Below are 11,090 nucleotides of genomic sequence, written 5' to 3'. Positions count from 1 at the left end.
TGTCAGCTGTTGTGTGACAGAAATACACAGGTAAAGCAGAGCAATTTAAACAAAAGCCTGAATAATGAGTATGGTAAAAATGTATAATAACAGCTCAACAAGAAAGCCACTTGAAAGAAAGCAGGGGACTTGGCAGTGGAAGTATGTGCTAATTATAGGATGGAGATGTGGCTGACATTAATAAGAATGTATAGTGTGTAATTTCTGTATATAGGATAAGGACAACGGGCTGTTTTCTATGTCTAGGAAACCACGACACTTTGGTCTCCAGCTCTGTGGCTTCAAGTTATTCCCTCACGTGCTTTACAACACAGAGAGCTGCTTTAAAACATAACTGGGTCTTGCTCTTCACCCCCTTGCATTGCTAGCTGTGAGTTCCTAGGTCCAGAAAAGGGGTAGCTTTCGACAAGCGACATATGCAGGCTGTAGCAGACCCACAGCATGTCCATTTCTGTTCCCCTCTAAACGCTGGTCTGTGAGGGCAGACCTGGTTTTTTACAGGATGCCTTACAGAGCTCACAGTGCAACCACAAAAAGGTGGAGGGTGGGGAAGAGCTTTGCAATGACAGAGCTGGACTGCTGCGGGGGCCGATTTTCGGTTCTGCCACAGAAATCCTGGGGGCATTTCCAGCCTTTGGTGTAGTTGCCCATCTGTAACAGGCTGACAACAGTGTCTCGTATGTCATGTCTTTGGGGGCTCTCCTTTTCTTCAAAGAAAAGAAAATGACAGCAGCCAAGGTGGCAAACATGAAGACGGGGCATTATTTACTTAGTGTATGTTCAGCTGCCATCATCACAGGAGCATTTATTCCTCTGGCAAAGAAAATAACCAAGTGAACCATCTGCACTTGTTTCCTCCCAGCTTTGGGTAGAGCAACCACATTATTCTTTTATTCCCTCCATTTTTTGCCTGGTAAACTTAGAAGTTTGAGAGACCTGAGTTTCAGTGAATAGATGTAACCTCAGGCACTCTGCTTTTACAGTAAAGTCTGGATCACAAAATTCCCCTGTATCATGTTTAATTGTTTAGCAGAAATAGTAACCTCTTAGCTTATAAAGAAATAGCTGACAATATCCTTCTGGACAAAATATTTTTTATGGAGTATGAATTATATTTCTAGGAAAAAAATCCAGAATTCTGTACACTGGCTTTATGCTGTTTATTCTCCCAATACCATATCTCACACATACTCACACACCATTAGGCAAAGATTACAACTGAAGATAATGATATGGTAGTTATTACCCAACATGCTAAAACTTTAACCATTGATGAAAAGGTATGTTTTGAGAGTTGATGCTCACGCCATGTGGTTCCTATCAATGGGAGAAAGTAAGAGCAGGGAAACAAGCTTAAAATTACAGTTCACATTTAAGAAATTTAACAGAAGCCACTTTTTCTTTCTTGCACAGAGGCTGAGCTTAACCACAGAGCTTGAGCTTAACCATGCCGTGCAGAAACTGTGCGTGCACTTTCCTGCCTCCTTGGTTGTGAAGTTCTAATGTGTGGGCCTCCGAGTCCAATCTTGCGATCACAACTTAATTGTATAAACCCTCTTTTAGCACTGAACAGCAAATGCCAGACACGTCTACTGCTGCACATACACATGCACAAGTGCCTCTTTGTGCACCTTTGCAATGCCAAGGGCCTTCTGTGTGCACTTCTGCAGCCAGCCTTTCACTTGCAGCTCTGCAGCCTTCCACCTGAGCTGCTGTGTCAGTCTTTTTCCCTTCTCCTTCTCCTATGCTTTTGCCTTTGTGCTGTTATTCTCATGGCCTTCCACCCGCAAATCTCAGTATTGTAATAGGTTCTCATGCAAAGCAATTGCTAACAGTCTGAGAACCCCTCCTTTCTTCCCCCTGTGTTTCCTACCTGTTTTGTAACTTTAGTTTACATTAGGTGAAAAACAAGACTTAGCAAATAGAAAAATAGATAATAGTAAATATCCCGTAAGCATTACCAGCCATAAACATGCACAAAGTGGAGTGACTGGCATGCACCACCTGTGACTGATTAAATGTGATCGTGTCAGCCCTGGCAGCATCATACACAGGAACAACCAAGAGGGAGCTTGGCTGGGTCCTAATGCCAAGCACAGAGTTAACAGAGGAAAAAGCCTGACAAGAATAGTTATAATCATCTCCTCATCCTCACTGCTTGGTGACGCTGGGAGGGACACTCTTCTGGGGGCCCCGTTGCTTCGGTTCTTGGCTGGCCACTGGGCAGTTTCCCCCTTCCTTCTCTTCTTTTTCCCCTGTGGTAACTTCAAATTGATGTGTGGCCCCCACTGATAAAACTCTGTGCAGGTAAGCCTGTCTCAAGAGGTGCGATGATACTGTCCCCATGCAGTTGGCAAGGTCCCCTCCCCTTCCTTCAGCATCAGCCCCCGGTGGGAATGGTGGGAAGCAGAGCTACAGAGGAACAGCTACACCCCAGCAAAAAATACTGACTCTATGTATTATTGCTTGAGTTAGTTTTACTTAGTTATTGCTTAACTTTGCTATATAAAGCAACATCTTATTCTAGGATAGAATGCTACACAGAACTAAGATTAAGCAACACTCCATTATCAGGACTGAGATTCAGTGGTTTTAGTTTTTGTCAAAGTTTTGAGCATTCAGGCCGATGTTCTTCCAAACCAAGTCTCTCCCTGACACCAAAGGATTACCCTCTCACTGATTATTTTGGTGGGACGAATAAATATGACAAGTCCCGGTGCTCTGCCACCGAGAAGCACTCCCTCACTCCTGCTCTGGAGCGGGGACTTTGTACCGGAGGCGAGGGAAGGGAGGCGAGAGGCCGCAAGGCGCAGACACAGATCTTGCCGTTGCCGCGAACCTGCCTGTCCCATCCTACCCCGCTTCTGAACCCTACTAAGAGTAGGAAAAGGTATGGGTGCACGTTAGCAAGCCTTGCCCTTTGGCAAGTCTGCTGCACGCCCGGCAGCACGACAGCGTTTTGCGGTGCCCGGGGGCTGGGGGGCGGAGCGGTCCCCGGCTGCCCGCTGGGACGCCGCCGGGCCGGCCGCGCTCTCCTGTGCTGACTGCTCCCTCTGCCGGCACCCGGCGGCTGGGTCGCTCCCAGCTCGGCTCAAAACGGGGGAAAACAGGCAAGCGGAGGGGCCGAACCGTGCTCAAGCGGTGGGGGGGAAGGCATCGAAAGAGGGCCCTTGGGCACATGAGGCATGGGCTTGCATTTCCTTCGCAGCATGATGAGACATCAGTCCTGTTCGTTACCGTCAGCGGCACGCGGATAGTGCCTGTGTTTTACATAGGTCTTGGAGCCGTTTTCTTCATTTGTTAATGGGAGCTGTCACCCAAAGAACCTGTAGCTTTTTCTCCAGTTACTCGCAGTAACAGAACAGTCGCAGTTTGTTTAGTCACTTCATTTTCATGGGCCTCAAAAGCTGTGAACTGAGCAACAGATTGAAAAGCAACACATTTCCGCCCTCACGTAAAAATCCTCTGCAGAATGCGAATACCCACAGTAACTCCTCCACTACAGCATCCGTTGTAGGTCTGGTCCTAACAGTGCACAGCAGACTGGCATGTTTTTCAGCCATGTCTGTTTACAGTGGAAACTCCAGGAATGGCATAAGATGAACGTTTGTAATGCAAGGATCAAATATCCCTAATACTCAGCGTCACCAAGTCCCACAGAACCCATCCCACAGCACAGCCACCACCCCACTTATCCCAAGGACTTTGAAGGGAAGGCAGTGGGATAATTACCCACATGCTGCCTGCGGGACGCACACTCATCCTGGGTCAAGTAGCGTAGTGTAAATACATTTAATTGAAAAACAGAGGTCCAAGTTTTCTGGGTCTCCTTTTTCTTGCTAATGAATTGCTTGTGCTGTTGGGTGTGAACCCCAAACGTTTACACCAATCAAAGTGCTGGATGTGGTCGTTCCTGCCCTTCTATCCCTGGCACGAGCAATTATTCATACAACCGCATCAGTGGTCAGGCGCAGCCCTGATCTGGCTGCCAGCAGCAAGCAGTATCCCCTAGAGCCGCACAGCGAGCTCTCACTCTTCCATCATGCAAGCAACGCTACTGAGAGTACCAGAGAGAGAAGAAACACAGTGGCCAGTTGGAGACAGGTTGTGCTGCTCTGGATCCTTCTCCAACAAAAGCACTTTTCTTCTAAAGGTGACACCTTTCTCTAGGATTACACAGGCATCACAGTCCATCACCAAATGACATTCACAGCTACCATCCATTTTGTGCAAGAGCAGTATTACCAACTACACAAGAAACACGCACCATTAACTATAGACACAGGCAGGGAAGTAAATAAACACATTCTGCCTTCAGCTACCAGGACATAGTCAATATTGAACTGGATGCTGCATACCTTTCCCATCCACCCCCGCAATCCTGAAAAACAAAATGCTTTGGCAGAAAAGTTCCACAGAAGGGAAAACTGCAAGGGCATGGGGTTGATGATGAAATAGGTATGAAATTAAACAACCTCGCTCCCGATACCCAAGTTCTTTGGTCTGCTTCAGTTCTTGTAGTGTTAAAGGACAGTGTTTGGAAATGTACTTTGAATATGTATGTTCACTTGAAAAACATTTTCTAGTGCCTGTAGGTTTCAAAAGATGTTTCGTATTTTAAGGTGGCTCCCTAAAGAAACAAAATTTATGTGACCGTCTTTTGCACACAAGCACATACATTGTGTTTTCCAATAGCTTGAGATCATCAGCCTTTTTTAATAACATCTGATAGAGATGGTCAGTTCCTACAAGCTTTGTGAAACCAGTACAGAAAATAAAAATGCTGTTTTGTCTCCCAGTCAGAGGAAAAGTTAGTGCTGAGTTCCACTCTTACAGTATACTGGAAACATGTTGTGCATCCCCTAATTCTGGGATCAGAACTCACATCTCATTAGACATCAGGTAATTCAAAGACAAGATAATATTATAAAAAATAAAGTTCTATTAGGTCTACATCTCACAGTAACAGAGGACAATTTGCCATCAGAGGAAAAAGTGAAAATGAAAAAAAATTATCCTTGAAACATCGGAGTTTCAGGACATCATTTTTATTTTAATCATTATAGCAAGTTATTAAGAAAAACATGTTCATGGTTGGGCATTACAGTCAGACTGAGTTGTGTCTTCTCTAACAATTACAATTGTTACTGATACTTATACTGCATCAAAGAAAAATGAGGACTGGTATTTTAAAACAGCATTGTAGTGACATGTGAAAGGCCAGTGTTCTGCTAGTAAGGCTTTCCCCTCACAGTTCAAAAATGAACTGTGGCAGCATCTTTTCCAGACTCATTGCTAGCACCATGTCACTTCTAACACTTAATTTTCCTGACATGAAAGCCACGATTGGCTTTAGCTTACCTAAAAAGAAGAAACAGGATCATCGGAAAATGAAAAGGAACCGGATATGGGCTGTGCACAGGAAACAGTAATATCACTAGAGTAAGATCTTTGAGTTCTTTAGAAAATCCTCTTTGGTATATACTTCGTATTTTTATCCACGTGGTAAAAATGTTAAATCACACTCTGTGATTAAATCTTATACCCTTCAAATATCTCAGTCTAACAAAGTATTTCCGTATATCTGTATCTATATATCTATATATATCTCACAATATTGAAGCACTTTGCTGAAAAGGAGGAGGCTGATTAGTTGAAATAGAATTTGCTTTTCTGGTCCATTTTTAAAGGGGTTTTTTTGAGGACATGATTATAATGATTAGCTTACTTAATGGATAACTTCTTTTTCCATGATTAATCTGTTCTCTTCTGACTCCATTTGAAGTTTTGCTAAAGACGGTTCAGAACTGTTTTGAATAGCGATAAATGCGGAAACCACACTCATAAAGCAGTGCAGCAATTTAACATTATGAAAGTTGTGACGTTGCCTCTTGATCAACAAATACTTCACAAGTAAAAACCTTTTCTGGAGCCACAAAAATCTCAGTAAGAGGGCCAAATTGCATCAGATGTTGTATGCTGTTACTTAATGAAATTATTAGGTTATGACTGATTTTAACTGAGACAAGACCATGTAACTCAGGTTTCTCAGGGGAGAAGAAACAAACCAGGTTACGTTCCTACCAAGTTCTGCAGTAAAAGCAATGCACGTTTAGGAAACCCAGATTAGAGATGTGCAGAACAGAAGTCCAACAGATTGACTGGGTTCTTTCTGACGCTACACTCGCTGCCAAAATTTCAATACCTAGTTCATAAAAGCAGCGTAAGCTTTTGTGCTCTTCCTGTTCGCAGGCCGAAGAGTTCAGAAAAATCCGAGGAGGTCTATCCTACGCCTTCACTTGAGCCACAAAAAGCCCAAAGCCCCTCCATCCCAGGATCACAAAGCGAGGAGGCTGGCTGTTCGCCCACCAGCAGAAGGTTTTCTGGGCACCAGTACCCGCGTCCGCCCTGGCAAACGCACCGGTCACTCACCTGTGAACATTTTCACAAAGTCGGCACTCGACATGCTCATAACCACGTCAGCCGTCACAGGAGGCTTTCCGAAACCAGCGCTCCCACCCTTGGTTTTCAGGTCAATATACCAAGTGCCTCCGTCATCACCTGAACAGACAGTGACAAGAGGTGACGAGGCAGCAAAGGTGCCCTCCCTACTCCTCCCCGTCAGGCGGCCGCTGCCGTGTCCGTTTGGAGCAGTCACACGACACTACGTACGCTGGCGGCGCTCTGCAAGAGGTTACCACTTGCCCCGCGTTCTGCGTGCAGGCAAGGCCAGCCTCTGGCAGAGGCCCCGCAGCACCACGCATCGGGGACGCGGGCAGAAGAGCCCAAAGGCAGCACGTTGCTGACAGAGCTGGTGCTTTCACCGTGACCCTGCGAGCGCCCCGTCTATCGATCGCCATGCTAACCCCGTGCCGTAGGGCCAGCGCTGTGACAAAGCCTGCCCGCATACGCCAGGAGCGGCAGCAGCCTCCTGCGCGTGCTGAAGTTGGTCCCGAGAAGGAGCAGCACACAGAACAAGCAGAACAAAAGGTGGTCTGTTTCGGGATCAGCCTGAAGAGGCGAGTGTTCCTCTTTGAAAACACCCGGGGCCTTTTGCCAGGAGTGTGAGCACGTGGAGGTTTTACACGGGATGGTCTTACCAGATAATTCAAACTGAAAGACACCCTGAGTCGCTCTCACATACTCTTCGCTCATTGCCCCCTGAATAACTCTGAATGTTTCTGCAACAGGACTCGGTGGCTTCGCTGGGGCAGATCCTGCGTTAACCTTCGCTCCACCTGGTCCTTCACGCTGGGATCCGCTTAACTTCTTCTCCTCTTTGAATGCTTGGGAAGCACCTACAAGAAAGGGATTATTTTTCTCTTTCAAACGCAAAACGCTTTAAACCTGCACGTAGAAACACGCGTAGAGAACTCCGTTTGAAAAGATTTAAGCTTCACGCTAGGGAAAACGAGTATTTTCCCATTTCAGTGTTAATACTGACAAAGGGTGGGTTTAGCACCTGGGAATCTGAGGAGGTGCAGAGCACCAAAGGTAATTTTGCAAAATATTTCTCTTCCTAATACGTCAAAAGAAAAGTGAAAATAAAACCACGGCAAAACTCTAATTCTGACTGTTCGCAGTTCGTTACAAATGCTTCCACAGCACATTGCTGTCTAATGCAATCCACACGCTCCTGACAGCACTCGCAAAAACCAAACCAGTGTCTTTAATAAACGCCGCTTTCACCTCAAAATACTTCTCCCTCTTCTCTGTCTCGCTAAGAACACGGATATTTTATTAAGCCTTCTGCAAAGGCTTCTAAGCTGTAAATGAATTCACTGCTTTAATCGGCATTTTACCATACCGCGGTGAACACGTACATTTAACAGTGAGGGACAGCATTTGCAATATACAAGGCTGATCAAGTGGAACAGCCCCTGCAAACGTTGTCAAAGGTCTCTTAGGTGTCTTGAGTATCAAAACACAGTTAGGACTATCCTGTGAGTCCCTGCTAAATAACCTGTGCCGTGAGGCCCAGGGAACTAACACCATCCCTCCCTGCCAGAACAGTCCTCGTGCGATTGCTCAAACAGTATTTTCAGGGGAAAGGGACTGTTCAAACTTTGCCTCCTCTGCCCTTCTCTTATCCCTGTTTTGGCACTCCTATGACACCTGCTCAGCATTCTTAGTTGCCCTCCTACTTGATACACTACAATTCTGAAAAAGCAAACCCAATGCTTCTCTAAAAAAGACTTCTCCAGTTCATCTAAGAGATTGTAAATCATGCAACTTTCATCTAGGAAGCAACAGAGACTGGGTTTTTTATAAATTTATCACGAGAGATCATATGACACTCCTGCAAAATGTGCTGTCTGACATTTAATTTCTTTTTCCAGCAATATTTACCTGTGACCTTCAGTATAAAAAAGGATTCCTCAAAATAAGGCACTGGTTATAAACCATGAAAGTTTCAAAGTCCTGCAGAAGATAACATTCTTTCCCTAGCTTTAAGTGCAGAGACTCCGCAGACACTTCCATAAATCATACCCTCCAAATGAGAAAAGGGTTTTTGCTAAATAGCTTGAATGGAGTCCAAGTTCTTGGGATTAAAAAAAAAAACAGCTAACTTGCAATCCAGAGGGCATTCATTACCACCAGAAACGATCAACCTGTATACACAGTGCTCTCCCTACCATATCTTTCTGTCTTCACTGCTAGCATCAAAACTAGAAGCCTCTTAAAGTTGCAATGAAAAACATCTGAAGACAAGAAACCATGTCATTAGCTGGTAAGTAGTAAGGTACACATTGTTCTAGGCAACAAAAAAACCAGTTTTGAGTTGGGGAATTTCAATCAGTTTAATCTATTATCAATTAATATAAATATGTAATTATTTTGTTATTAAGAAATAAAAACAAATCAACACTTAAATAAACCCACCTCAACTCCCCTCTGCCCACCTCTCCTCCACCTTCCTTATTTATTTCTGATAAATTCTTAAAGTTTGAACCAAATTCGGGAATCTCTTCTAGTAGCAGTGTACCCAGAAGTGTTCTTAGCCTTTGTTGCTAGATATCCAAATGTTACTTAACATTCCAATCAAACAGTAGTGTGTTTAAGGGGAATTTTTAAAATATAAGGATTCTTCTGCTAAAAACTCTCTTCTTAATGTGTTGAAATAACAGCACTGTTCATTAGGGTACACATTTGTTAACAGTGAACAGATGGAGGAAACGGTACCATAGAGGCCATGGGACAGGAATATCAGTGATCTATGCCCCTGGTGTGCTGGCTGATCTTGGACAAGTGGTTTTCCTCTGCTTGTCTCACTTTCCACCTGAAAAATTGGATGTTTCTACCTATTTCTATATTCATTTTGAGATATATTCATTGAAAACAGTGCTTAAGACTTGAGTGACGGTAAAATGCCAAATCAAATACACAGGCATCTAGAAGGGCAGAAGCAAGTTTGTTGGGATTGTCAGCTGGAGGAGACACAGTGCTTCAGAGCCGATAGCTGGCCTGAAAGATCTTCTCGCTGCCTTGACGACACTCAGGGCCCAGCTGACATCGCTCACTAGGACCATTCCTGCCACCTCCTTCTGAATGGCTGCATTTGCCTCATCACCTTCCTCAGGTGAACCCAGGTCAGCCACGGGTGAAGGCTGGGCAACGAGGAACAGTTGGCAGAGCGGGGCACTAGCAGAGACTGTGGTCCACAGTGGCGGGGGGAGCAGTGGCAGCCAGCGAGGAGTTGCTGCAATGCCATGGCAGCGGTTCCGTAAATTAAAAGGCTGATGGGCAAAATACCTGACCCCGCAAAGTTAAAGAAGCAGTTTTTGGAAGAGAAGGGCGTACCACCTTCTCAGGTGAGTAGCTGTGGGGGTCAGGGGCTAGCTCTGCTCCAGGGTGAATGCTGCACCCCCGGAGGGGAGGGCAGTTTGGGGGGGGTGCCTCCCCCACCGCAGGACCACGGGCGCTGACGCAGGGGTGCTCAGCCCGTGGTAAACCTGTGCTCCCCTGCTGCTCGTCACCTGGCCCGAGGGGGTGAGCTGCGGGGCTAATGCGCAGGCACCAGCAAAACTGCAGAAAGCCAACGCGCGCGCCTTCCGGCTTCTGTAGCGCCTTTGCAAATGCTTCTCACGCTAGAAAGCCTCCCGGGAGGTAAACTGACCCCCCCGGTGCAGAAAAAAGCCGCATCGCTCCGCTTCCCCTATTAAATACTGGAGAGAAAAAACCACTTGAGGGGAAGAAGGCTGAACGTGATGCCTAGGGGCTTCTCCCCCAGGTACTTCTGTGCATGGCTGAACCCAGCAGCTCTCTACACAGGCACGACGGCTCACTTACACGGAGCTCATTGCAGGCACGAGGCTTGCGATCCTGGCACGGAGCTGTCACAGTCGAGCCCTGCTCTCCTCCTTACTTGGGCCGAGTGGCTGGAGAGGGGCTGAAGGAGAGTCGTGCCGGAGGAAGATCTTCTCAGCAAAGCGGTTTCGCTTCCGCCTGTGCAGGATGCCAACCTGGGGAAAGCAAGCGGCATGAAAGACGTTCCAGTTGCGAAAGCGTTCGGACAGCCCTTGGCCCCTTCGGCTTGCTCATGCCTCGTTGCTACAGGAGTCTGCAGCCCTGTGACAATGGGAACTGCACTGGCAGTAAAACAACAACTATCGTTACGGCAACACACGGGGACTAGCGCATCTGCTTATGGCTTAATCCGATTTCTGTTGAAGTCAGTAAAACCGCCCGTCTCAATTCTTACAGTGGGTTCGGACCCACCGGGTGACTTCCCCTTCTGGCATCAGCTCACTGTGAAACCCAAATCCCTCTCAGGGTGTTGCACAGGATCTCTGCATGAAAGCTGGAGGGGGAAAAGACGAGCCACAGGTGGAGGCCGGTGGAAGATCTGCCAGCTGTAGCAACAGGCAGGCAGCATGGCAAGGGCAGGAGGGGGTCAGAGCCTCCATCAGGCAACAGGGGGAGGAGGAGGTGATGTGGGAAGAGTTATGTGCGGATGTGGCGGTGCAGGATTTGGAGGCGAGGGCCGACCTCGCAGTTACTGTGAAATAAGAGGGACTAGGGGGGGAGGTGAGGGAGGGGACAGGTACGGTTGGGCGAGCAGAAGACAGACGATCCTGCCGCAGGCATTT

At 46.6% G+C, this 11,090-nt stretch overlaps 1 long non-coding RNA gene across 1 annotated transcript; it reads right to left on the bottom strand.

Annotated features, from left to right (window-relative positions):
• Positions 1–6,430: 6,430 nt before the first annotated feature.
• LOC143172484 (uncharacterized) lies at positions 6,431–7,498 on the bottom strand. The gene is made up of 2 exons (XR_012997347.1): positions 7,101–7,498; positions 6,431–6,561 (listed from the first exon to the last, which is right to left on the bottom strand). It is a non-coding gene; the product is annotated as an uncharacterized LOC143172484 (long non-coding RNA).
• Positions 7,499–11,090: the final 3,592 nt, after the last annotated feature.

Source organism: Aptenodytes patagonicus, chromosome Z, assembly GCF_965638725.1.
Source record: "Aptenodytes patagonicus chromosome Z, bAptPat1.pri.cur, whole genome shotgun sequence".
Taxonomy (NCBI): Eukaryota; Metazoa; Chordata; class Aves; order Sphenisciformes; family Spheniscidae; genus Aptenodytes; species Aptenodytes patagonicus.
Note: the sequence above shows the minus strand (reverse complement) of the source record. Positions and strands in the feature narration are given on the sequence as shown.